Source organism: Centropristis striata, chromosome 12 (assembly GCF_030273125.1).
Source record: "Centropristis striata isolate RG_2023a ecotype Rhode Island chromosome 12, C.striata_1.0, whole genome shotgun sequence".
Classification (NCBI taxonomy): domain Eukaryota; kingdom Metazoa; phylum Chordata; class Actinopteri; order Perciformes; family Serranidae; genus Centropristis; species Centropristis striata.
Genome location: NC_081528.1, coordinates 21,993,117 through 22,018,838, shown reverse-complemented (window position 1 = coordinate 22,018,838; position 25,722 = coordinate 21,993,117). Strand labels below are relative to the sequence as shown.

General features: G+C 37.5%; 1 long non-coding RNA gene across 2 annotated transcripts in view; it reads left to right on the top strand.

The window, feature by feature from the left end:
* The window catches only part of LOC131981993 (uncharacterized), a 49,123-nt gene that overhangs the window by 6,090 nt on the left and 17,311 nt on the right, over positions 1–25,722 (top strand). Inside the window, exons 2-3 of one of the 2 annotated variants that reach the window (XR_009395332.1) lie at positions 2,000–2,156; positions 8,229–8,407. This is a non-coding gene — a long non-coding RNA (uncharacterized LOC131981993). Of the gene's footprint in view, positions 1–1,999; positions 2,157–8,228; positions 8,408–25,722 lie in introns of those variants that run through there. The other variant, XR_009395333.1, reaches the window with a different exon arrangement.

Genomic DNA, 25,722 nt, shown 5'->3' with positions numbered 1-25,722 from the left:
TTCCAACTGTTCATATGTTATATTAATATTAAAATATAATATATAATGATCATATCTCAGTGCTAAATTTTGGTAACAGATCCTAAAAGTCTATTTTATTTGTTTTGGTTGTAGTTTTTTTTAAATCTTTTTTTTTATCTAGGATATTTTAATTGTTATTATATTTGATTTATTTTCCACATTTCATTCCAATGTTTAATGATCTTGAGATTTAAAAATGAATTGCTGTGGAAAAGGATGTACCTATTATGCTCTAATATCATTATAAAACTAAAACGACATCGATACAACGATACTATTGTGTATCGTGATAGTTTTTGGGAAAATATATCGTCCTAAAAAATGCGTTATCGTGACAGGCTTATATGGAATATGGTACACATGATAAGCCTATTTTCGTATTGTCCATGCTCTATGTTAGTGAAAAGGTTCTCTGAAATTCACTGGTTCTAGAAGAGATGAGTTATTAAGACATCTTTGGTACTTAAAGCCAGAAGGGAACATAACTGAATTTAAACTTTAAGCCTGAACTTGATCAGAATTTGCAATATTTACTGATATAAAATTAATTGCAGACTCAAATTAATCTTCAGATCAACCATTTAGAGGAGTTAATGTGGATTGTCAAAGGGGTGCAGCTTAGAGTCAGGGCTAACAAATAATAATTATAAAAATAATAATAATAAAAATAAAAAGAGAATATTTCCGTCAAACCAGAAAAACTAATAAAGCAGATAGCAAGTGGCAATTAAATCTACTTCACCAAAAAGCAGCACTGCAAATACAAATAGACACAACCCAATTCAGTTTTCAGTAAGTGTATTAAATCAAGCAAGATACAGTCATGGAAAAATATATAAAACCACCCTTGTTTTCTCTATTAATTCATTTTAATGCCTGGTACAACTAAAGGTACATTTGTTTGGACAAATCTAATAACAACAACAAAAGTAGCTCATAAGAGTTTAATTTAAGAGCTGATATCTAGCTGTTTTCCATGTTTTTTTGATAATGATTTTGGTTATTATTAAGAAAACCATGGAAAATGTCTAGATATCAGCTCTTAAATTAACCTTTGGTTAGCTATTTTTGTTGTTATTATTATATTTGTCGAAACAAATGTACCTTTAGTTGTAACAGACATTAAAATGAACAAGAAATTAAAGAAAACAAGGGTCTAATGTTTTTTCCATGACTATAGTCTGTATGGAATTAGGCCTGTCATGATAATAACTATATTGACTTATCGTTCGATATATAAAAATAGACAGATGGTTTTTTCTGGACTCAATATATTGCGTTAACGTGTGTGACTTTTTGTGCTTTTTTTGTGTTGTGTTTAAAGTAACTAGTGCAGTGCCCGTAGGAAGTATGTATTCGCACACCATCCAACATATACACATTGAACATTGATATTCTCTGGAAACTATTAGAATATCATTGGAAAATTGAACCTTGTAGCGCACTTTAAAACTCCGAAAGATAGGTAAATAGACTTCCAGATGAGATTAGTCAGGCGTTTAAGTCCAGAGTGAATTGTGTTACTGACCAGGTGTAGGTCTATCACACAATGGGGCGGAGCTAAAGGTACATTTGTTTGGACAAATATAATAATAACAACAAAAGTAGCTCTAAGAGTTTAATTTAAGAGCTGATATCTAGCTGTTTTACATGGTTTTCTTGATAATGATTTTGTTTATTATTAAGAAAACCTTGGAAAATGTCTAGATATCAGCTCTTAAATTAAACTCTTATGAGCTTTTTTTGTTGTTATCATTATATTTGTCCAAACAAATTCCTTTAGCTGTACCATGCATTAAAAATCAACAAGAAATTGAAGAAAACAATGGTCTAATCGTTGTTTCCATGACTGTATGGTATACGCACACGGCACACGTGAACTCAAAGATCTGCTCCAGGTTTTCACACAGATCCTCTTGAAACAGCACAAATAAGGAAAGAAATGAACAGCAGCATCTGTCTGTATTGTCTCTTTCAGCGTTAACTCCGCCAAGAAGAGGGAATGCCCATCCACCTGATGGCCGTCAGCTACGACGACGCAGACTTCCCAGTGTGATCTGATGCTGAGGTAGAGCTGGTGTCTACTTTGCTGATCAACACACTGGCAGCTCTGAGACACAACAGATTTCCTGGAGGTTGGTTTCACACTTTGCAGTTTGTATAGTGGCTGGGAGATTGTGGGCGTAAAGTATGAAGCATGAATGAACTCCTGACAGGTGGGCGGTGATGTAATTCGGATGGCTGGTTCGCTACAACAGTTACTGAAACATTTTCACTCTCATGGTTCTTGTAAAAAGTTGTCTACATTTTCTGTCCTGGATAGGCTACTCATTATATCCGGTTAAACCCTCAGTTTAAGTGTCCCAAAGGTGAATATTTGCTGTGTTTCTTGGTTGTTTATATTAGTAACTGAAAATCTTTGGCTTATAGACTGTTGAATAAGACATCGGAATATTTCTCCTGAGTTGTTGGAAATTGGACCATTATTCAAATAAATAAACATCAGTTGAATCATTAATGGAAATGTTCACTAATTACCTCCAGGGCTGGTAGATATGTTTTCAAAAATTCAAATATTACATTATTTTTTAGGGAAAATGCTCAATATTTTTGACTATTAGTGTTTACTACTACTATTTTTTTTTAATAAATAATCCTTAGTAAATTGTAATCAATGAATATAAAGTGGGTAGAAGTAAATAGAGCCGGCTTGCAAGTTCAGAAAAGTCTTCAGGGAATTACATCATTTTCCTGTCATATTGTAGTGTTTAAACCAGGAAAAGACAACATTTATGCCATATTGCGATATAATATCACACATTTAAGATGATATTAAGTCAGGATATTGATATATTGCGGTCCTATATTCTATAAAAGAAAATTAAACTGGATGAAAAGGTATTTTGAAGCTTCTTGGTCGTATATATTAGTAACTGAAAATCTTTGGCTTATAGACTGTTGAATAAGACATCATAATATTTCTCCTGAGTTGTTGGAAATTGGACCATTATTCAAAATAAACATCAGTTGAATCATTAATGGAAATGTTCACCAATTACCTCCAGGGCTGGAAGATATGTTTTCAAAAATTCAAATATTACACTCTTTTTTAGGAAAAATGTTCAATATTTTTGACTATTAGTGTTTACTACTACTATTTTTTTTTTTTTATAAATAATCCTCAGTAAATTGTAATCAATGAATATAAAGTGGGTAGAAGTAAATAGAACCAGCTTGCAAGTTAAGAAAAGTCTTCAGGGAATTACAAAATTTTCCTGTCATATTGTAGTGTTTAAACCAGGAAAAGACAACATTTATGCCATATTGCGATATAATATCACATATTTAAGATGATATTAAGTCAGGATATTGATATATTGCGGTCCTATATTATATAAAAGAAAATTAAACTGGATGAAAAGGTATTTTGAAGCTTCTTGGTCGTATATGTTAGTAACTGAAAATCTTTGGCTTATAGACTGTTGAATAAGACATCATAATATTTCTCCTGAGTTGTTGGAAATTGGACCATTATTCAAATAAATAAACATCAGTTGAATCATTAATGGAAATGTTCACCAATTACCTCCAGGGCTGGAAGATATGTTTTCAAAAATTCAAATATTACATTATTTTTTAGAAAAAATGCTCAATATTTTTTACTTTTAGTGTTTACTACTACTATTTTTTTTTAATATACAAATAATCCTCAGTAAATTGTAATCAATGAAAATAAAGTGGGCAGAAGTAAATAGGACCGGCTTGCAAGTTCAGAAAAGTCTTAACAGAATTACATAATTTTCCTGTCATATTGTTAACTGTTTAAACCAGGAAAAGACAACATTTATGCCATTTTTGCGATATAGTATCACACATTTAAGATGATATTAAGTCTTAAATCAGGATATTGATAAATTGCCCGGTCCTATATTATATAAAAAGAAATTAAACTGGATGAAAAGGTTTTTTGAAGCTACTGTTTTCAAAGAGCACAAGTTGAAAGGAGCTGATGATCCTCCATGGTCCGGTCTCAAGCTGAGGCGCTGTTAATTCTCATTTTAGGTCCTTAAGTAATCAAGCACTCCTCATGCTGAGTTTATTTTCATTTGATTAATTCTAATGCGGCTTTGCCCAGTCTGTGATGATAACAATGAGGGTATGCATGTCTCACTGCCTCCATCTGTCCTGCTAGAACATGTCTGGGAACACAACATCACCAGAACACCAGAACGGTTAATCTGCCTTATTTACTTCTCCCAATATGGCTGCTTTGTTGCACACATCGTTTGTCCTCCAGGATAAATATTTCCCCAGCGTCGGTGCACACTAAATGTTGATTTACTCTCAGCCTGTTAAACTGGCCAATCTGCATATGGCGTGTTTGTGTTTTGTCAGGATGCATTCACTGTGACAATATATACTATAATTATCATCTAAGTGTGACAGCAGAGCTGGAATCCATTCATTGGTCTGCAGAGACCTGGGTGTGTGAACTGAGTTGTCACACTGTCGCTGTGTATTGAAGATGTCTCGTCTGACAAAGGGCTGCTTTAATAGGAGAACAATTTAATGTTGTCTGATTTCATTAATGAAAAAGATTTCAACTTATTTTGCCCTCCTCAAAGAGAGGGACATAAGGGGAGAGAGAGAATAAGAAAGAGATGAAGATCAGATTTGTCGTTTAGCTATTTATGTTACCGAAAGAAAAGAGAATTTGGAGCAGGCCATTTAACTTAATGCTCTCTCTTCTTTGCTAACGGTCTGAAGATAATTAGTATTACTAATCAAAACACTTGTGTCTCCTCTCCCCTGGTGTGTCATCTTCCCCCAGGGCCATTGTAAACTGTCTATTGCTATGATGGGCACTCAATTCTTCCTTTTATGTTTCCATTGGATATACATGAGCACAATCTAATGTATTTCCCATCCGCACTGTTTATTGTTGCTGTCTTAGTGTCTTCAGTTCATTGTGTTTGTGTGAGTCACCAAACTTCACATAAAAAACATATAAATCACCACATTTTACTGGTTTGGATTCAAACATATCAACCAATCTTAATTGGATAGATGCTAATTAGACAGAAGCCAGTATGTAGCATTAGCAGGAACATCATGCAATGATTAGTTGTCATTGGCTCAATAATTCAGTCCATTGTTGTAAATTAATTAGCTGAGAAAATGAGTCTCTTGTTTTGATAGTTGATCATAATCTAAAATATTTAACAAGTAGAAATACCTATAAATACCTAATAACAATTGTTTGCTTGTAATTTATATAATTAAAAAAAAAAAAATTAAGTGGCTGTAGCTAACAGTTATTTTTTCATATCTGTTAATCAATTTGGTTTTCTATTTTTCTACTGATTATTTAACCTTAATGTCAGGAAATTGTGTAAAATGTCCATATTAAATTTATTATGACATATAACAAATGAAGCAAAACAAAGTTATCAATCTAATAGTTGTTGAAATATTTCACTGTAAACCTCTAACTTCTGTTACTGTTGGAGAAAAAGTTAGAGGATCACCAAAGTTGGTAGAATTCATTCTCTGGACTCCAGAAATGGCTTTATGAAATTTCATGCATATCCATCCAATAGTTGGATGTGGACCAACTGATTGACTGACATTGCCACTGGTAGGCATGGCTAAAATGACCACCTCATGTATCCTTCATCACACTGACCACAATTTGATGCCCATTTTATTCATACATATAACTGTATTACCAAACACAAAATGTCCTGACTCTGATTTAAAAAAAAAAAAAAAAGTACAATCAAACTAAAGTTCACTGCTTTAATCAAAACTTGTTCTTGCTGTGAGCAATAGCACTTTAACACACTTCAGCCCCCAGCCCCGGTTCCCTGATGAGTACCAGGGTCCTTACAAGACACAGGCTTGTTTAAATTTGTACATAATTAATTATGATATTACATATTTGCTTCACTGCCATCATGAGCAACACAAGGCCAGTGAAACCACAGAGGTTGGACAATCCTTGACAAAGTTTTGAATTTTTTATTGTAACGATGGATATTTTATAGGTTTATATGATAAAATATTGCCATGAAAGTATCTGATGTATAGCATGAACTAATTATGGCAGAAAACTTGGTTCCTTTGGTATAAATTAATTGTGGCCCGATAGTGCAGCCTATTATTTACTAATGGCAAAATCTCCTCACATAATGTATTCTTACTGCACTATTAAACACACACAAACAGGCTGAGTCGGTTGTTATAGTGCAAAACAAAGTCACTAAAACGGCGACATCGTGACAGTTGCACGATCAGCACCATGGACAGCACTACACATCAAACAAGCAACACTACAACAGTATGGAGATGTTTTATTCTACTCGCTGACAACAAACACACAAAAAAACATTTTTCTTTCAACACCCAGAAGCTGGATGGAAATTCAGGAAAATAACTTTACAAAAACCTTACAAATAATATGATTGTGGCCGATTTAGTTACACTCACAGGAAGGCACTTCAGAAGTTAAGACGATAGCTGCTGCTTAACCAGTTTATATTTCCGTTCTTTGCTCATGATGTTTACAGGTTTTTATTTGTAAAGACTGATATTCTTGTGTTGCCACGGTGCACACAGGCCCACTCAGCTGATAAGCTTTGTCATGGCTTATTGTTTACATGTTGTTTCATATTGATGAGTTTCATATTCTGTTTACTGATTAGGGCTGCACTCCATTTACTATTTGTCGCTGTCCATTGGTGGGGGTTGCTGAATTAATGTTGCCCTAGCTTATAATGAAGGAGAGGAAGGACCTCCGAAATGTCCATAGCCCCAGGGCCTAAAGGAATATTCAGGTGGTTCTGGATGTGAGGGGAAACATTGGTAACCACCTAGCATCTGATGAAAAAAATAAAAACAGTACAATTATAAAAGTATACAAAAGCAGAGAAGCATTAGAACAGCTGAGCTATAATCCGAAATATGAGTAATTATCAAGGGTTTACTAAGCGAAAGAGGTAAATCGTGCCAACAGTATATTACTGGTTACTCTTCTCTCCGTATCCGTCGCAGTGTTTCTCTCTAGTTGACACTTTACTCTGGATGGTGGATATTGGCAAAGAGGAGGGAAATGGTTTTGTGACTTCATCTCAATAAATTAGAGCCTGTCATGGATTATAGATTAATTAGTTTGTCCTTACCTGAGAGCAATAAGCGGAATCCAGTGGTGGAAAGACCAATTTTACACATCTCTGATTAAATAGTGTCAAATTACTTTAAGAAATATGAGCCTGGAGGAAATTGTGGAATTTGACTTTTATTTTCACACTGGGAGAATCTAATAGGGTTGGAGCAGTGCTCCTCGTCTACTTGGCTGTGCGGCACAAAGTAAAAGTTGCCAAGCCATTTCTGTATAATGTGAATTAATAATGCGACTTAGACAAACTTTAGAAAATTATACAGTATAAAATACCCTGCAATGGCAGAATAAATCCCCGCTTCATCGCCGGGTGAGGCCTAGCATTTGCATGCCTGTAGCTGCACTACCTGGAAGAGTTGTGCAAAGTTCCCAAGGTTTACTTCATTGTAGAGTTTAATAGTTTTGTTTCCACCACAATGCCAGACATTTTGACATTCACAAATCAACGCCTTGACAGAGTGAGGCATTTCTTTGGAATGTGATTATTGTGGGTGTTATTTCAATGATTGTTGAATATTACGAAAGCAAAACTGCAGACAGAACTTGTAAAGAAAGTTCAGTCCTTTTTTTTTGTTGGCACAACTATCTCTGCAATTCAATCAATAAGCTGCAAACTAAGATTTGATTCAACAAAACATGAGGACAATAACACAATGTAACACAATGACAAGCTCAAACAATTTATAGGTGCAGTTTGGAGAGGTAGAGGTAGGAGTTTTGTGTCTCTGTCTGGGATTTTTTTTTTGTCTCTTTTTAGTTACTTTGTGTCTCTTTGTGGTTGTTTTGCCCTATTTAATAGTCATTATGAGTCTCTTTATGCGTCTTTGCATTATTTCTTGATGTCTTTTTGTGTCTCTTTGTGGTTTATTTCTTTTGCATCTTGTGGCTTGTTGTTGGCTGCTATATGACCCTTTGAGTGACACACACAGGTGTAGGCCAGGTGGGCTCCGGACACTTTGGGCCCCTGGACTTGTGCCCGGTAACAATCAATCCATGACTGTTGTAATTCTGTGTTTACCTGCCTTAGTGCCTGGGATGTAGCTGAACTTCAGACTGTGCAGAACTCTGCAGTCAGACTTCTGATGAAGACCAAACGCCTTTCTCACCCCACTAGAATGCATTTTCAAATCTTATTCATAACTTACAAAGCTTTACATGGCCTAGAGCCAGAGTGAATTTTTAACTCCTTACTGTTGAAAAAGGTCTCTCAGACCAAGCCGCACTTTTCTGATCAGTGGGCGACTGCTCTGCCAACTGAGCCACAGCTATCATCCATCTAGTACAGATTGTGTTTTGTACTATTGATAGCTTTTGGCATCTTTTTTTTTGGTGTCAAACTTGAGCATTTTGTCAGGCGAAGGTGGAGATCGGGAGAATACACAGTTTAACAGCATGCTAGGTTACCAGTTAATGCTCGCGTAAATTCACGTTAACTCTGACATTATTAGGGATGTTAATTCTGAATAGCGGAAAACAGGCTTAAAACAAAATTTCATGAACTGAAAAACACTGTAAATGATTAAAAGTTCTTAAACAAAAAACTCAGACACCCCAAAACAAGTTATTGGACTATTTAAATGTACATAATGCCATGAATACACATTGATATGCATCTTTTCTGACTGACATGACACCATGGTAGCAACCTGTCAATTTACAAGGTAGCCACACCCTACCATAGAAAACAAAACGTCAATCATGTTGAAATGAAGAAAACTTGAAACTACCTATTGCAACTAGGGATGGGAGTTTGGAAGAAACCTGCCAACTGGATTATCTATAACGTTAACGATCAATTAATCGATTGATCGCTGCATGCATAAATGGGCAAAATAAAATATATATCACATCTATATATATATATATATATATATATATATATTATATATACTGTAAAGATAACGTCAAAGAGTTCAGTGTTTTATGTTTTAGCCCCCGAAGACGCAGAGTTTAACCCACAGGTGTTGAAACATGTTTGATGTATTACCTGTTTTAACGGCAACTTTTTTTTGTGGCATGTTTTACACCTGGGCAGACCGTCTTCAAGAATGACACCTTGGTCATTTTTTGGGTAGCCAAAACATTCCCACACGGATGATTTGACACCTTTTTTCAGAGTGAATAGCTCTTCCTCTTCCAGGCTTTACCTCCTGTCACCGCTGTCTGTGGCTGCATTGACCAAAAACAAAGCAACACAAGTGGTGACACGCGATTGTTGTGTAACTTTATTTTCGTTCCGGGTGAGTTGCGCTGATGTACCAACATGGTTCCAGCATAATTTTTTCTGGAAATTGGCAGTATTTAGGAGACGTTACAATTAACTAATCGAAACATTTAATACCGCGATTACCCGTGAAAAAGGGTAATCGTGACATCCCTAATTGTGACTAGCAGGGAACAGGCTATAAAAAAATGTACTTGCTGGGAGAATGAACAGCTGACTTCTCAGAGTGTCTGTTAGGACAACTGAATGCCATGAATACACATTGATATGCATCTTTTCTGACAGACGTGTCGCCATGGCAACAATTTATCATTCACAAGGCAACCATAGATAACAAAATGTCAATCATGTTGAATTATGGAAAGTTTGGAAGAAACCTGCCAAATCTATTATCTATAACATTAATGATCAATTAATCCCTGCAAGCCTATGGGCAAAATAAAAAAATATATATACAGTACTATGAAAAAGCCTAGTTTTGAAAAGACGAAAAGAGAATTCCTGTTAACTGAGATTAAACTGTAAAGATAACGGCAAGGAGTTCAATGTTTTATGTTTTAGCTTTAGCTGTTATTTCTCACAGTAATCTTCATATTTAAATGTGTTTTGTGTTTTAAAAAGTTTTGGATAAAATTATAGGGAGTAATTCATGCTAGCAAGGTTTGATACAGTAAGCTAGTTTTGCTCAAATTAATCCTCTTGTATTTCTGTGTGATTTTTAATAGTTATTTCAGCGTTTACTTTGCAAACTGTAGCTTTATCCAACTTAATTCTCAGCTCATTGGCTTATTGACGTACAGCCACAGAACTGAACGCTCAGCGTGTTTCAGTTCAGTGATACTGATACACAGTCAGAAATAAAATCAAAATTAAACAATACACAGATCGATTAAAAATTCCACGTAATGACCAAATTCTTAAGACCATTAATCAATTATCGATTATCGATTATCGATGCAAGCATAAACTAATTAGGAAAATGTTCACTGGTGTAATAAATCAAATAAGGTAGGGTCATTTTCTCATAGACTTCTATACAATATGACTTCTTTTTACAAGCAGTAGAGTTGCCCCCTGCTCGCCATTAGAAATAATGCAGGTTTAAGGCACTTCTGCACTGGCTTCACTTTTCAGGCCCAGATGTTGCCACTTGAAGTAGGCCCGTGTGAAGAACATTACTGTGGTCAGTAGTGATAATGGCAGCATCAAAAGGAGCAGCCAGCAATCATTTTAACAGCTACAGCAGTTTCCTTCATGGCAAATTCACCTAAAAATTGGAGACATGTCAACGTTGTGTTTATTCCAAGTGTAGGTATTGACACAGCGCCAAAGAATTAATTTACCTCACTTGAAAACATTATTATTCATGAGTCACCTTTTGCAGCGAAATCACTGATCATCCAAAAAGCTGTTGCGGGCTAAGCCTGGATCAAAACACAACAAGACAGTGAGAGTGGCTGCGACTAACAATCCCTGGAGAGAAAGCAACCTTGATGGGTTTCAGACACTGCTGGTGTCTGACAGGGTTGTTTGGTCTCTCCCTAGTGCCCTTATTCATGAAACTTCTCTCAAAAAAAACTCAGATCAGACTGCTCGTCGTGATTGATGATAGAAAATTATATCTAAATAAAAATGAAAACCGAGTGTGCTTGAAAGTTTTCGTGAGCTGCTTATTGTCAGATACAAGCATGGTATGTGACAACTGAAGAGGCAGCATGTGTTTATTTGAAATGCAAAAAAAAAAAGAAAAAAAAAGTGTTTGCTAATTTGAAATCTCATGCATATTCAGATTTAAAGGTAGGGCAGCCTCACTTTTGAAGATGTTTCAGAATGTTCCAGCTTTACTCATCTGTCACACACTTTGTACTGCGCGAGAACTCTACTGGGAGCAGGTTCATATGTTTTGCAAAAGACTCTTTTCAACATGTGCTTTTGGCAAGCGATCAGCCCCTTAGCCAACTCAACTGTGATATGCGTGTTGGAACTAGTGCATAATAAGAAAATGGTCTTAAGTGTGAAAAAATATAATTATTTCTCATTTAGCTGTCTTCTAAACTCATCAGTGCAAGTCCTACCACAGAGGATAGCTCCTGCAGCTGCTGTGATTATGTGCAATATGCACTCATTGTGTGTGAATGCATAATTCAGCCGCACGTGTGTTTGCGTGCTTACATTTGTATGTGCATGTGTGGGTGTGTGTCCCCATGAGACAGGATTAAGTGTAGATAGAGTTTTTAGAGTAGAACCGATCTCTCGGAGAGACAGGAGGGGTCTCTGGGCTCTTAGCGCTGAGCCCGGCTTCTCCTCCTCGCTCTTTTCTCCTCCCACTCCTCTCAGCACCATGCTTAAATACTGTGGGGCCTTGGGATGAAGCCTGGATACAGCACTGTGGTTTTCAGGGTTGTGGTTTCCATTTAAAATCAGCCCCAATTTTTCTCTTTTTCTTCAAGTAGTGAAAGAGTGAGAAATCTGCAAACGGCTAGATGGATACTCCTGCTTCCCTCTATTCCCAATCACATGCTCCGTGGGTGTCAGACAAAAAAAAACCCAGCAAAGAAATTCTGAAGTTTTGTGCACAGCGGTCTCTGATGAGAAATGTGAAGGATGAACAGAGTGAGTTTAGAGAATGTCCCTGTCATGTTCGAGGCCAGAAAACAACATTGAACCCAGTGATGTTTATGTTTTTCTTCAGCCAGTGTCCGTGGGAGAGTGAAGGAGCAGTCTTTTTCTTCTTCTTTTTTTCGCGCACAGAGCAAAATTGCAGAGACAAGCAGACATTACCTTGCAAAGTCAAGACCCAACATTTGCGATGTGTATTGACATATTGATTTTCCTTGGCAGCTATTGGCAGAAGGAGTAAGGAGGATGGGGCCATGTGTGCGGGTCCACGGGAGCTTGGTGAGATCCAGGCAGCATTATGCACACCAAGAGAATGAGGCTTAGCATATATTGAGTGTTTATGCTGCAGAATAGAAAGTGTGGAGCACCTTTGCTTAAACTCACTGACTGTTAAATTGGGCTTAACTAAAAATCCCTCTTACACAAACAGAAAGTGATCCAGGGGCTTTTTTATTTTTTGCATGAAATCTCTTTTTTCACGTGGGTGTTTTTGCACGTTTTTGTGTATCGACGGGTCTCTCTGCTCTACATGAAGACATACAGATAAATGTGTATGTTGAAAAGATGAGAAAAGAGGGGGAGTATGGCCAATAGATGAAGGATAATGTGTTGAAAGAGGTGATCTAGAGGAGAGTGAAGGATATCCATTGTTTGTCTTCTTAAGGGCAGGGCACACATGGGGGACAGAGCTGGAGTGTATGTGGATTAGAGTGAAGCTCTGTCCTGAATATATAACTAGCCCAAGGTCTGCTCTCCTCTCCTCTCTCCCAGCACAATGGCCATTACAGGAGTTGAGAGACTGTGAAATATTAACGTCCTGAAAGTATTCTTACTGGACACCTCTTTGATGTGAACAGATAAGGAGAATAAACGTATGGCCGCCTCGCGCAGTCCGCTCACGTTCCATCGCCTGATGTAAAATGGGTCAAAAGTAGAAATCGTGGTCTGGGATGCATTTTTTATGGGCTGGTTATGAGCAGCGATGGGAAGAGTAGTGGATGTCAGGACATATTTTGATACAAGGCATAAAATGCTTCAAATGGATAAAATAAACTAGAAAACAGCGCAACCATAATCAAAACATAATCAAATATTCTTTATGTGAAAAACACAATGCAGTGGCCTTCAGGGGATCGGAACAGCGTTTTAGTAATCTTTATTTAATATAAATGAAATATCAAACAGACTTAATGATCAGAAAAATATTAAACGCACAAGCAATCATCCGTGTAGCTACAGTACATTGCTCCTTCAGGCTTAAGCTTAGGTAGGCTATTGTGATGCATGGTAACATGTCTTCGGTTTTTTAAAATTTATACAGTCTCTTTGTGGCAAAACATACAGTCTCTAAAGCACCTGAAGTATTTCTGTGCCATGCATTTTGTATCTGCTCACTTCTCTTGTTTGCTGATAATTAAGAGCTTAACACAGTAAATCATTGCTTTGGCTGCGTGAAGCACGTACATGACCTGTTCGAGTTACATGACCAATTATGCCAAATTGTTATAATTCTTGTTTTCGTATTACGTGCACCTGCTGAAATGATTGCGTGGTTTTCTTGGTATAAAAAGGGTCGAACAGTATGTTTGCACTACACCTCCGTTCCCTCCCTGACCTCTCGCTGATAAGAGTCTCAGCAAATGATTGTGTTCGATTTGCAGCGCAGGGTATGCTGCTTAGGAGTGCTTTAAGCTTGATGACGCATGTTACAGCAGATAAAGTGTGTTTCAGGACAAACCTGGGCTGCTAATCTAATGCACACAAACCAAGGTTTGCTGAGAAGTTGTAAAAAAACAGATTTTTTTTTTTCAAAGCACCATCGAAGACAAAACAAACCAGAAGAGCTCTTACAGTGCAGATGTCCACCAAGGCTAATGGTGCATTCACATGCTGCTTGGATGGTCCCATTGCCCCAGACATCAAATTTTATTGTTTTTATATTTTACTTTATATTTCTAAGATCCGGTGATCCATGAAATATGATTTGGAAACTAATTTTTGGGATTATTCTGAAGTGAATGCAAGTGAATGCAGCACTAATGCTCTATTGTGTGTTACCAACATGTTGATAGCTGTTTACAGTATTTGCATGACAACAAAGCGCAACAAAGGAAACAGATCAGGAGAGCCAATCAGGGAACTCAGTTTTCAGATTCTTTTTAAGCACATGAATGCAGCACAAATGTCCCAGTATGAACAAAAATGAAAAAATAATTGTGTATCCGCCATGTGATCCAAAATGTAATGGGTTCTTCCTTGGTCCATGCTTAACCCTTTTATCAAATTTAATGAAAATCAGACCTTTAGTTTTTCTATAATCCTGCTGACAAACAAACAAACTATACTGAAAACATTAATTATGCATTTCAATTATATATTTAAAGCTATAATTTGGGGAATGTCCTCATTTGCTTTCTTGCTGAGAGTTTGATGAGGTGATTGAGGGGATACCACTTTCATAGCTATCCATAAAATATGAAACCACAGCCAGAGGGCAGCTAGCTTAGCATTAACATCCCCCTTGACAATGAGCAGAAAAGCAGCTAGCTTGTCTCTGTCCAAAAACAAGAAAATACACCCACTAGCACACTGAAAGCTCTAAAATTGCCATGTTTTATTACACAGCTTTGTTGAATACTTGATACTGATTGGAAAATTACAGCTTTCTACAGGCTGTTATTTCTTAATAGCAGACCATTGCTATGGATGAAGTTCTGAATATAGATTTTGGAGGACAATGTCTAATCATATCAATCCATGGAGGAAAAAAACAAAAAGTCTGGTAAATTTAACGTTATCTGTGGCAAACAACTTCAGCCTTTCATTACACTAATGTGAGACAATATGGATTTTAATTATTTTTATTTGGAGAGCATGAAACTTTAGATTCATGGTTAATGGCTAAAAAAAGAAGAAGAAAAACGATAAAACAAAAAAACAATGCAGGAGATAGAAAGATACAAAGAGCTGAACAACACAGAGATAAACAAAACCGAAGAAGCAATAAAATCATTTTCAGCTAGAGAAAATCATTTTTTAAATCAATATTTTGTGTCAAATTATTGATTTATTTCATAAGTAGCCGTGAAATAAGAGGCCTAATGTACAGCAAGTGGGTTATTATTTCAAAAAGGACGCAGACAGGGTGACACAGGGGTTTATTTTGCAATAATAACCCACTCACTGTACATGATCCCTTTCATATTTTGTTGTTGACAGATTCTGCTCCCAGTCTTTATGCTAAGCTGCAGCTTCATATTTACCATAAAGATCTAAAGAAAGTGGTATTGAATAAGTGTATTTTCCAGAAAGCCGAACAGCTACTAATACTTTAAGGCTGGAATCACAGTTCAGCATTGTTTTTACACTCGGCATCCACAGTAAGGAAAAATAGCCGCCTTATGCATGCAAGACTAGCACAGTAGAGCTCTGAGGCTTCATTTGAATCCTCCTCTCTACCTCTGTCCCTGTCACACAAGACGGCATGTATTTAAGCAGGGATGTGACAGGTGAAGCATTCGCATATACCCGTTCCTCTCATCTCTCTGCCTTCCATATCCCCTCCTGGAAATACACACACGTATTTGGATGCGCACAGTGACACACGCTGCGATAACTCACACTAACACATGCACATGTAACACATTGCAGTTATGTTTCAGCTGATGCTGGAGGGCTGACGGTAAGACACAGCTTACCCCCAACTGAGCAGGCATGACTGAACTTGAGTTTTACAACCAGCCTTATTGATTTACTCATTATCTTCTTCACAGGCGATCCCCCTGTAGGGGATCAAAGGCCACCACTATATTCTGATCTATCCTGCTCTATTCTATCCTGTATGTACAACTTAAAGGGTCATTTCACCAAATCACAAGAAAAATTATTCCCATTTACCCCCAGTGGTATGCAGATGGTTTTCATTTTATTTCTGGGGTTTTGAGATATTCACCCCTTCTGAATTACTGTCCAAGAAATAGCCACATCCATTATCCAAAAGAACCATGTTCAGGCCTTGTTCTAGTTTAAGTATTCAAATGGATTTAAAAAAAAAACTTTGAGCACCCACTGGGACGCCAGAAAATGTTCAGTTATAGATACAGTATCTTGAAATCTTAGCTCATAAAACCAAACTATGTGAATGATTTTGGCAGACTGACCTGTAACCGATAAACTAACTTAGCTACTTAATTATTCCAGATTTCAGAGATCATTGTTGACCTTTGAAACAGCAACTGAGAAAAAATATAAGGTTAAAAGTCGTTCTGGAGTTGCATCTGAGACCATCCTCACCCAAAAAAAGCTGTAAATATAATTTGTGCAAGCAGCTTATTAGGACCCATTTTCAGTGTTGGAAGGGTAACTTCTTGAAACATATTTCACATAAGCCTATTGAATACAAATGTAATTGTAACAAAGTCCATGTTATGTATTCTGAATCCTTTGGATTACTTTTGGAATACTTGGTGTTATATTTTCCTTTAAAACATTTCTGAGAGTTTCCGGACTGACTGTGAGTCTCCTCTGCCATTGTTATGTGGCAGGTGCTCTGTGCGTGCACAAATTGTTGCACTTTAAAGAAAAATCTGTTCTTGGAAAATACATGCCTCATATGAATTTCAGAGCAAATAAAACAAAAACAAATTAGATGGGCACTCAGAAATAACAGGTCTCTGCCAAGGCCGTGCCCTTTCAATGTTAATGAGAGTGCAAAATAATTAGCATATCAGTTTTGTGATTCAAATTTAAATTCAAAATGTAATGGATTGTTTTCTTTGCCCAAGCTACACCCTTCTACTCATTTTCATGAAGTTTTAATACATAATCCAGCCACACAAACAAACAAACATAACCGTAAACATACCTTCACTGATGGAGGTTATAAAGTAATCTATTTTAAAGACAATAGCAGAATTCAGAATAGCACCAATTTAAACTGTAACAGAATACAGTTACTCTGTTAGTCCCCAACCCTGCACATATTAACATTTTTTGTTATGTGGCGATCTCTGCTGGTCGTAGTTATTATGATCCGATGAAAGGAGGAAGTCACATTAGGTAGTATAGTGAGCAACAAAGTCCGTAAACATAACTGCAAAGAAATGTGCAATGAAAAGTCAATGTTTTTCAAGTCAAAGTTTATGTTTATGTTTAAGTTTTATTTTAACTTGACTGTTATTTTTACTTAACTGTCAAGTCATTTTGTGACGTAGCTTCTCCATTGACCCAGTCACAAGATTGTATTGTATTAAATTCGGGAGCGTGTCTATGTTCCCCGGGTCCTATGTTCCCCCTCTTTGTATGAGACTGGGGAACATAGGACCCTTTTTCCCCAAAAAGGGTCCTATGTTCCCCGGTCTGTTACTTTTTCCACCATTACTGCCAAATTCCAATGCAAATGGGCCTATGTAGGCCTACGGGCTGTTTGACGCGCATATGCAAATAGGCCAAGACGAGGAAAGATTAGGTCAGGGGTGGCAAACCTGCAGGTCTCAAGCTAACCCTAACCCTAACCCTGCAACAGTGGGGATCATAGGACCCTTTTTCAGAAAAAGGGTCCGGTATGTATTGCTCATAGATTGTATATAAATAATGGACGTAGTCACTGTGACGTCACCCATTGGTTTGTGGCCCATTGGAAGCCTCAAGTTCAGCGTTACACTCGTCACCATCTTGCATCGCCATCTTGCGTCGCCATCTTGTTTCCAATACGCGGAGCAGACCATATCTGGACTGTGGAGGAGCGCGAGGGATCTGATGACACTGACTACACGCCTCTCTACACCTCAACCTGACTGAGAGAAGCCGCTGCTAATTCATGTTAGCATTAATTGGAGCATTAACTGGGATGTTAGTTTTGGCTAGCAAAAAACAAAAACAAAATGTATGTTACTGACCTCAGAAAACTGAGCAGCGACTCCTTGGAGTGTCTGTTAGTCCAACCAAACACTGAACAAGACATTTTACTGAACAAAACGTTCAAATAAACTGTCATTAAGTGAAAATACAGTGAAAGGGTCAAAGTTATGAGACCAAATCGGTAAACGTCCTCTTTTCTTTCTAACGTTATACATAACTTTATTGACTTGTTGCCGTGGATACGCATTGCTCTGCTTCTCTCCTGATGACGGCTCGCCTTGTTAGTGACCTGTCAATCAAAGCTAGCCACGCCCCAATTCATACGATTCTTTATCTTCTATTTTCTTCTAAATGGGGCCATTATTAGAACTATTGACATCAAATTGTCTTGAAGATGATTGAGACCATAGTGTTGTCCTGAAAAAAAATTCTGAAGTAATAAATCAAGTGAGAAGTTTTCAAATTTTGCACTGAAATGAATGGGCAGATTTTTTTTGCAGCCAAACTTAGCACCCCCTGCTGGAATTTTCGGTGGATTGCAGGCTCAAGGCACTTCCTGGTTGGCCTCCATGCTCAGGCACGGAGATTGCTGCCTGGTATTGCAACCGGGAACATAGGACCCGGGGAACATAGGGATGACCCCTTAAGTTCTATGTTATCCCACATTTCAAAGATAATCCTATAGGGGTGTGAATCACAACTTTTATCATGATTTCATATAAAAACGATTCATCGGACAACCATAGGACATTTGCTGAAATCATAAAGTTCAACATGATACGATTTTTATTTGATTCAAGTCAGGGGCCTGTGATCAATATAAGATTATATAATATGCCAGTATAACACAATAACTAATGTTTATATTTATATTTGTATATAAATATATATATATCTTATATTATATTTATTAAAGCCTTGAGAAGCTGTTCTAGAGCTTTACATCGCATGCCAAGCAACAACAGATGGGCTTTGCTCATAATGGAATTGTATGTTGTTTTTTTCCCCATTCCTTCAAGGACATTAAGTATATGTTGGCCTAAAACAGAATTCTCTGTAGATCCGATATTGACCTTCAAAACTGCATCTGACAAAAGAATCACATGGAGTCTGTCGTCATGTCTTTTCTATTCTTTAAACCTGAAGAGCAGAAGCTCCGTCTTGTGCTGCGACTGTCGGTTTTGTTATGTGAAAGCTGATGCATACATTGATAGACTCAGCTTAAGAATCAATGTGATATTCCTTTGTTTATGCTGATGGTATTAACAGTCAGCACAAATCACATCAGGAAGGAACTGTGTCATTGTGCAATAATTGGAATTATGCAAATAGTCACAAGGCAGCACTTTGTAATAACCACACTTATTCATAAATTTCCTTTTTTATTATTAGTTCACTGTGAGGCATGGACTTGCTTTTTATCATTTACGTGGTATTCATTATTTTCTGTCACCACCTTATGTTGCTTTCATTGTGCCGACTTGTAAACAGAAGGACATGAAAAAACAAGTGCATCCTATTGAACAATGAGCAGGGAAACAAAGTTAACAGTCAAAGAAGCTTTTCATGCATAAGTGTTGATTTCTCTGGGGAGGATCAGCAGGCACTTTTTCTCTCCCTCCCAATTCGATCCACTCCTGCGCCGCTGTAAAGTTAGGCTCTGAAGAGACGGAAGAGAAATCCATACGTGTCTCTGTCTGGCCATTGATATTCTCCTTACTCCCTTCTTTTTCTCCACACCTCCATCACCCCATCTCTCCCACTCCCTTGTTCTTTCTTTCTCAGTTGGTCCGTAGTGGCCAATCCATCCTCATGCCCTCCACTGGCCAGGTCAGGACATCTAATATCCCATGGATTCACACTTTCTCTGCCTCCCCAGCCACCTGCACCCAAGTACAGCCCCGCCAAACCACCTACTCCTCCGCTCTGTCTTTCCTCTCCTCCAACCGCACATCAATCTTACAATCCTCTCCTTCTCTCTTTTTCACCTTCTCCCACCCTCTCTCTCTCTCTCTCTCCACTGTGAGATGTTTGGCTTATAATTCTTTCTGTGCCCTTTTGCATTGCCCTGTTTCCCCTCTAAACGCATGAAGAATACTCACCTGCAGGCGGAGGATCACATAATAGTCCTTCCACCCACTTCCACTTGTGACCTCTACTTAGTCTGAATAATTAGAAGAGCTTTATTTTCCATCGCTTTTCAGCATGCTATAGAGCTTGTGCTTTAAAAACTTTTCATACATTTTCTTTATCAACATAAATAGATGGATAGACAGCCTTGGGCATCAATATATTACTTGGTGTTGAAGGAGATGGGAGTACTGTTTTCAGTTAACAGTTTAAAGCATCTTGTTGATTGTTAAATAGGTCATGTTTGGTCCGCTACCAAAAGAGAAGCTATCTAACTTGCTATAGCTCAAAGTTGTTGTATTTAATCGTGGTGTATTCTTAGCTGGATCAATAATGTTAGCCTCTTGTAGGCCTATTGACCTGGTTTTGTTTTCCCTCCACTACCATTAATGGTATTATTAGGAGTTGATTTTTCAAGAGGTTGCACAATTCTTGATTCGGAAAACCATTATACCATTGCAGAAGAAGAGGGCGCAACAAGCAGGGCTGTAGTAGGTGAGTGCGGACTTTTTTGAAGTGTTATTCTTGTCATGATCTCCAGCTCGGCTATTAGTCAGGTGTTTCCTGGCTGTTGATTCACGGTCAGTTGTACAGAAAGTTGCCTGATTGGCTAATCCGACCATTATTAAGCATTAGATTAGTTAAGTTAATGTTAGAAGGTAGAATATTCTTCTTTATAGGTAAACCATTTCTTTCCAACTCCTTAATCACAACATTAGCATTGGACACTACTATAATCTTGAACAGGACTTGATTTGGTCTGCACTGGGCCTGGTCTTGGACTTGATTAAGTTGGTCTTGACTACAGTCCTGGCAACAAGATGTCAAATAATGAAGAACGATGGTGAAAACTCAATAGACAGGAATATGGCATTTCTCTGTGTTTCATGTATTAATGTGAGGAAAGAATTTGATTCACATTTGATCTGTGTGGAGCGATGAGGAGAGCAGAAGCTTCGGTGGATGTTGAAGTCACGTGCTTCTTGTGTGTTATCAGTTCACTAAATCTGATTCCATTGCTTTTTTGATCCACCTAAGCCAAGGGTAAAAACTCTTTTGAGATATTTCTGCCAAGGCTGCCAAGTTTCACCAAAAGACTTTGGGAGAAGGGACCAGAGGTTGCTGGCGAAAAATGGTTCCGTTTGAAGCCAGATTTAGAGTTATATCTCAATAACTTTAGGATCAGACTGTTGTAATGTCATTATTTGGTCTTAACCTTTAAAGCTCGGCGATATGGACCAAAACTCATATTCTGGTATTTTTAGGCTGAATAGTGATATACTATATGTATTGGTATTTTAAACAAAACGTGCAGTGTTTTAACTCAATGTCTAAAGTAATCATCATTAACCTAATTTATTTAGGGGCTTTATTAAATTCAAAACCTTCCACCTTTTGAAGCACTTTGCTTGCAGCATGTTTTGCAACAGTGCCATGTTGCTCTTCATCTGCAATCCGAAAACATCCAAATTACAGAATTTTTCGAAAGAACTACATCTTGCTCTTTATCAACCAACCAAATAGTGGGCATAAGTTAAAGCAACATCAAAAGATATAATATATATCCGTATGGCGTTACTGTCTCAACTACATTTCTCTTTCTAGAATATTTTGGTATAACTCTTAATATCGATTTACCGCCCAGCCCTATTAACCATCAATATTTACTCATTTTCTTATTCACCTCCATGCCAGCTACTCTCCCTGTCCTGTTGACCTGTTTCTTACACTAGGTTTACAAAAAACTTGGAAAACAACAAGTGTTTCCACAACATCACCACAATCATCTTTTTATGTCAGATAACTTACAATAATTTGAATCATATCGCAATTTATTATAAATGATGTGCTGTGTGATTATTAATCTTGCAACTTAAAACCAATATCCTGCAATTTTACATATACTCCATAATATACAGACATAAGTAGAAATATAAATAATTGTAAAATCTGATAAAATAAGAAAAATTCAGTCAAATAATATAAAATTGCTTTATTTATTAATTTTAAATAAACACAAATGGATGTAAAATTTTTAGTGCAAATATATTTCCAGTCATGCTTATTAATCAGAATGATCACTTATGTCAAAATGAGTTGGTTACCTACCGTTTGACCTTACGCTTCAGTGGAAAGACAGTCACGGCATCATTCAGCTCCCAATATTTTTTCTTCCTCTGGTTGGTTGGTACAAGTTACTGTTGTGGCAAATCAAGCAGCTTCAAAGCCTTTGGGACAGCGTTCCTTTTTAAAAAATAATCATACTTTCAAGATTTTACCATACTTTACTCTAACTTCACTTCTGCTTTGATCTGTTTTTTTTTTGTTTTTGTTTTTTACAGTGATTACTCATTGCATATCAGATTACAGCTCTTTCTTGTAACACACACATGCTGCTTTTTATCTTGTTTAACACACACGACTGGATTAAATTAATACATTGTTTTATACTTTCCTCCAACATTACCTTTCATTGTGTAGGTTAGATTCAGGCATGAGGACTGATGATTGGTCAGTTGGCCCAGTTAATATCTGGGTAAGCCAATCAGAGACAGAATATGGCCCCAAGTACAGCAAACAGCAAATGAGGAAATATATCACAGGGGAAAATAATTAAAAGGGGCAATTTATGATTCTTACTGTGTGAATTAGGAGGATTAGCATGTGACCGTGTGAAAATGCTCAATTGCGTGACTCTCATGGTCAATGCGTGAGACTTGGCAGCTCTGTATTTAGAGATTTTTTCATGTTTTCCACTCTGTGCATAAAAACAAGTGGATAGAAACACACACAGAAACATTGAGGATGAGACTTCTGGGGTGTTGCATGCAGTCAACAGGGCTAACATTAAGCTAGCTGTTGTTGAAGTATTCCCAAAAGCTTACCGCTTGCTAGTGGCATGGTATGACATTTCCACTAGGGGTGGCTATGGACCTTTATTGGTCGTTTTTGTAGTTTTAAACATTAGTATTTTGAAAATATTACTTATGTCACAGAAACCATTTGGAGTGAATCTTGTCTTTCGGATGTTAGTACACTGTCCGTGTGTTGTTTTTTGATCTAGTGCTCTGCACAGACCTGCACTTGCCCCCACCCAGCTACCTGCTCCAGTCCCCGACTCTCTAAAACTCTTTGTCCCACCGCAGTCATGACTCCACTGGGCATAGACGGCCGTGTTGGTAGCATGGAGGTCCCCAGGGACAACCAGTAGACAATACCCTTGTATTTGTAGATTTTACCCAAACTCTAGAATACTTAGGATTAGTGTTAAAAAAAACTCTGGGAATTGAAAATAGGAATTTATGGGAATAAACCAGGGAATTTACAAAATTGAAGGTTGGCCCTTAACAGGGAACTTAAATATAGTTGGAGAAAATATATTGTAGCATGATCTTGACTAAAACGACCAGATTCAATGTAAATACACATGAATATCTCTGCTATTCCTCAATCACATGCACACAGCACACTGCTTACTGCAGGCCTGCTGAGGCCACGCCCCCTATTGAGGCCACGCCCCTATATGCACTGTGCATTCCTCCATCACATGTTCAATTCAACATGTACATGTTAAATGGGACTCTTTTGGGAGGAGAGGGGCTCTGGGTGGGGTCAGGGGATGACTAGCTCAACATTCATGTTGTTTTGTTGTTCAATGAAATAATTGATTGTTCAATAAATTAATTAAAACTTGATGAAGTTCTGCTAACAAATAAGTCTGTTGAAATATTATGTTTTTAATTGTATTACTGTTAGATGTGTGCTTATGACAAAACATAATGTTTATATCTTTATTTGGATATGATACAGTTTGTTTATATTACCCCTAATTTCCAGTTAACTCCCATAAATTCCCATTACCTCCCATACATTTCCATAATTCCCATGGAAAGTTTCCAATTTGGAATATTTCCAAAATTCACCAGCTTAACTTCCCATGGAAAGTTTCTGGAAATGTTCCAGAAATTTCCCACCCCTTTGCAACCCTACTCACAATGATCTTACAATGTCTGTTGTTGGAGTTGTTAGATTATGTGTGAAATATAAGCATATGTGTTCTGTTGACATTTAGTACAGTGATATGGTATGACATTTTAAAGTAACTTTAGATAAATAGAGAGCAAGACAGGAAGATAGATAGATAGAAGATAGATGTAAGCAGGTTGATTGCATTGGGAGTCAGTGGTGCAAAAGGCAAATGGAAACAGGAACAGTACATCAGCCTGGGGAGAATGTGTACAGGAACTGCTCATGTACCATATTGGTTCAGCTGATAGATAGTCATAAACCTAATTCATTATGGGAGATGGAAACAGCATGTCTTTGAATTTGGAGCAGAGGAGCCTGCGTTGGATTGTGTTAAAAGCACTAGAAAAATCAAAACAAACACCCTGACAGAGCTATCTGCATTTTCTAAGCACACGGACACTTTTGAAGCATAAAAAGAATGGCATCCTCAACATTAATTTTGGCCTGGTAAGCAAATTGCAGTGGGTCCACACATTTGCCTGCCAACACTCTGAAATGCTCTGAAACAATCCTCTCAAAAGTTTTTCATTACGTGTGAAGTGAAGGAAAGTTTGGAGAGGATTGTTTTTGTTTGAGAGCAGAGGATGTCAGATGTAAACAAATAGTACTCTTCTATGACAGCATCTGGTGTTTGGCTCAGCTATCATTGCTTTTTACTGTAGCCATCCTTTTGGTCATGCTGCGCCTCACCTCATTCTGTCACAGCAACACCCCAGTGAGAGCATTGGAAGGTGATAAAAATCTAAATTAATGTGCAATTTAATGTATACATAAAGTCACACCTGGACTGGCTAGCGGTGCTACTGTAACTAGAGGGCTGCTGCTATGGGGACGCTCTTGATACATTGTTTTAATGCAGCTATTTTCCTTGGCTCGGCATGGAGAGGAAATTAGACTGTTACACACTGCCACACACAATCTTGGGCCACTTCCAGCACGAGAATTAGGAAATTAGAAAAAAAGAGCCACGTTAATTACTATTACACATCTCAGACCTGACTTGGACTGCACATTTTCTGAGTATAAAGATTCAAATTAGGCTGCAAAATGTCCCTATTGCTTCTTCTTACATGTAATTAGCCATTGTGAAAGGTGATAATATTCAAATGTACAACATTTTGAGGAAAGGGGTCAAATTGACCCCCATAGGTTGGATATTAAAATTCTGCACAGCGTTGCTCAGGCTTTTTATTTTAAAAGCACCATGAAAACTTCAGTCACCCCTTCCAAAAAAAAGGGGGTGCATCTCTTAATTACTGACATAGAGCCAATTTGCGTCGAGCATGTCTCTCAGCAGATAATGATAATCATTATAATTGCTTGAAGCGTTTGTTTCATGCAGCAAAAGCAATAATGTTCACTCAGATCTCTATAATAAAGGCTCAGCACTTGGCTTCCTCCAAGCTGTTATACAGTGACTGGACGTGAATAATCATTAGTGAAATTGAAATGCAGGGGTAAATACATGGCTGTGTCTGTCCTCTCTGCTCTGTACTGCCTGTCTCTTTCTGTCGGTCCCTCGGTACAGCGCCAGAGACTGATCAAAGACTGACTCTGATTCACTCTGAATGATCAAGGAGAAGAGACAGGGAGCTCTGTGATTACTGAACATTGACGTTGTATCAATTTCAATCATTCCACAATATGCGGCTGTCACACA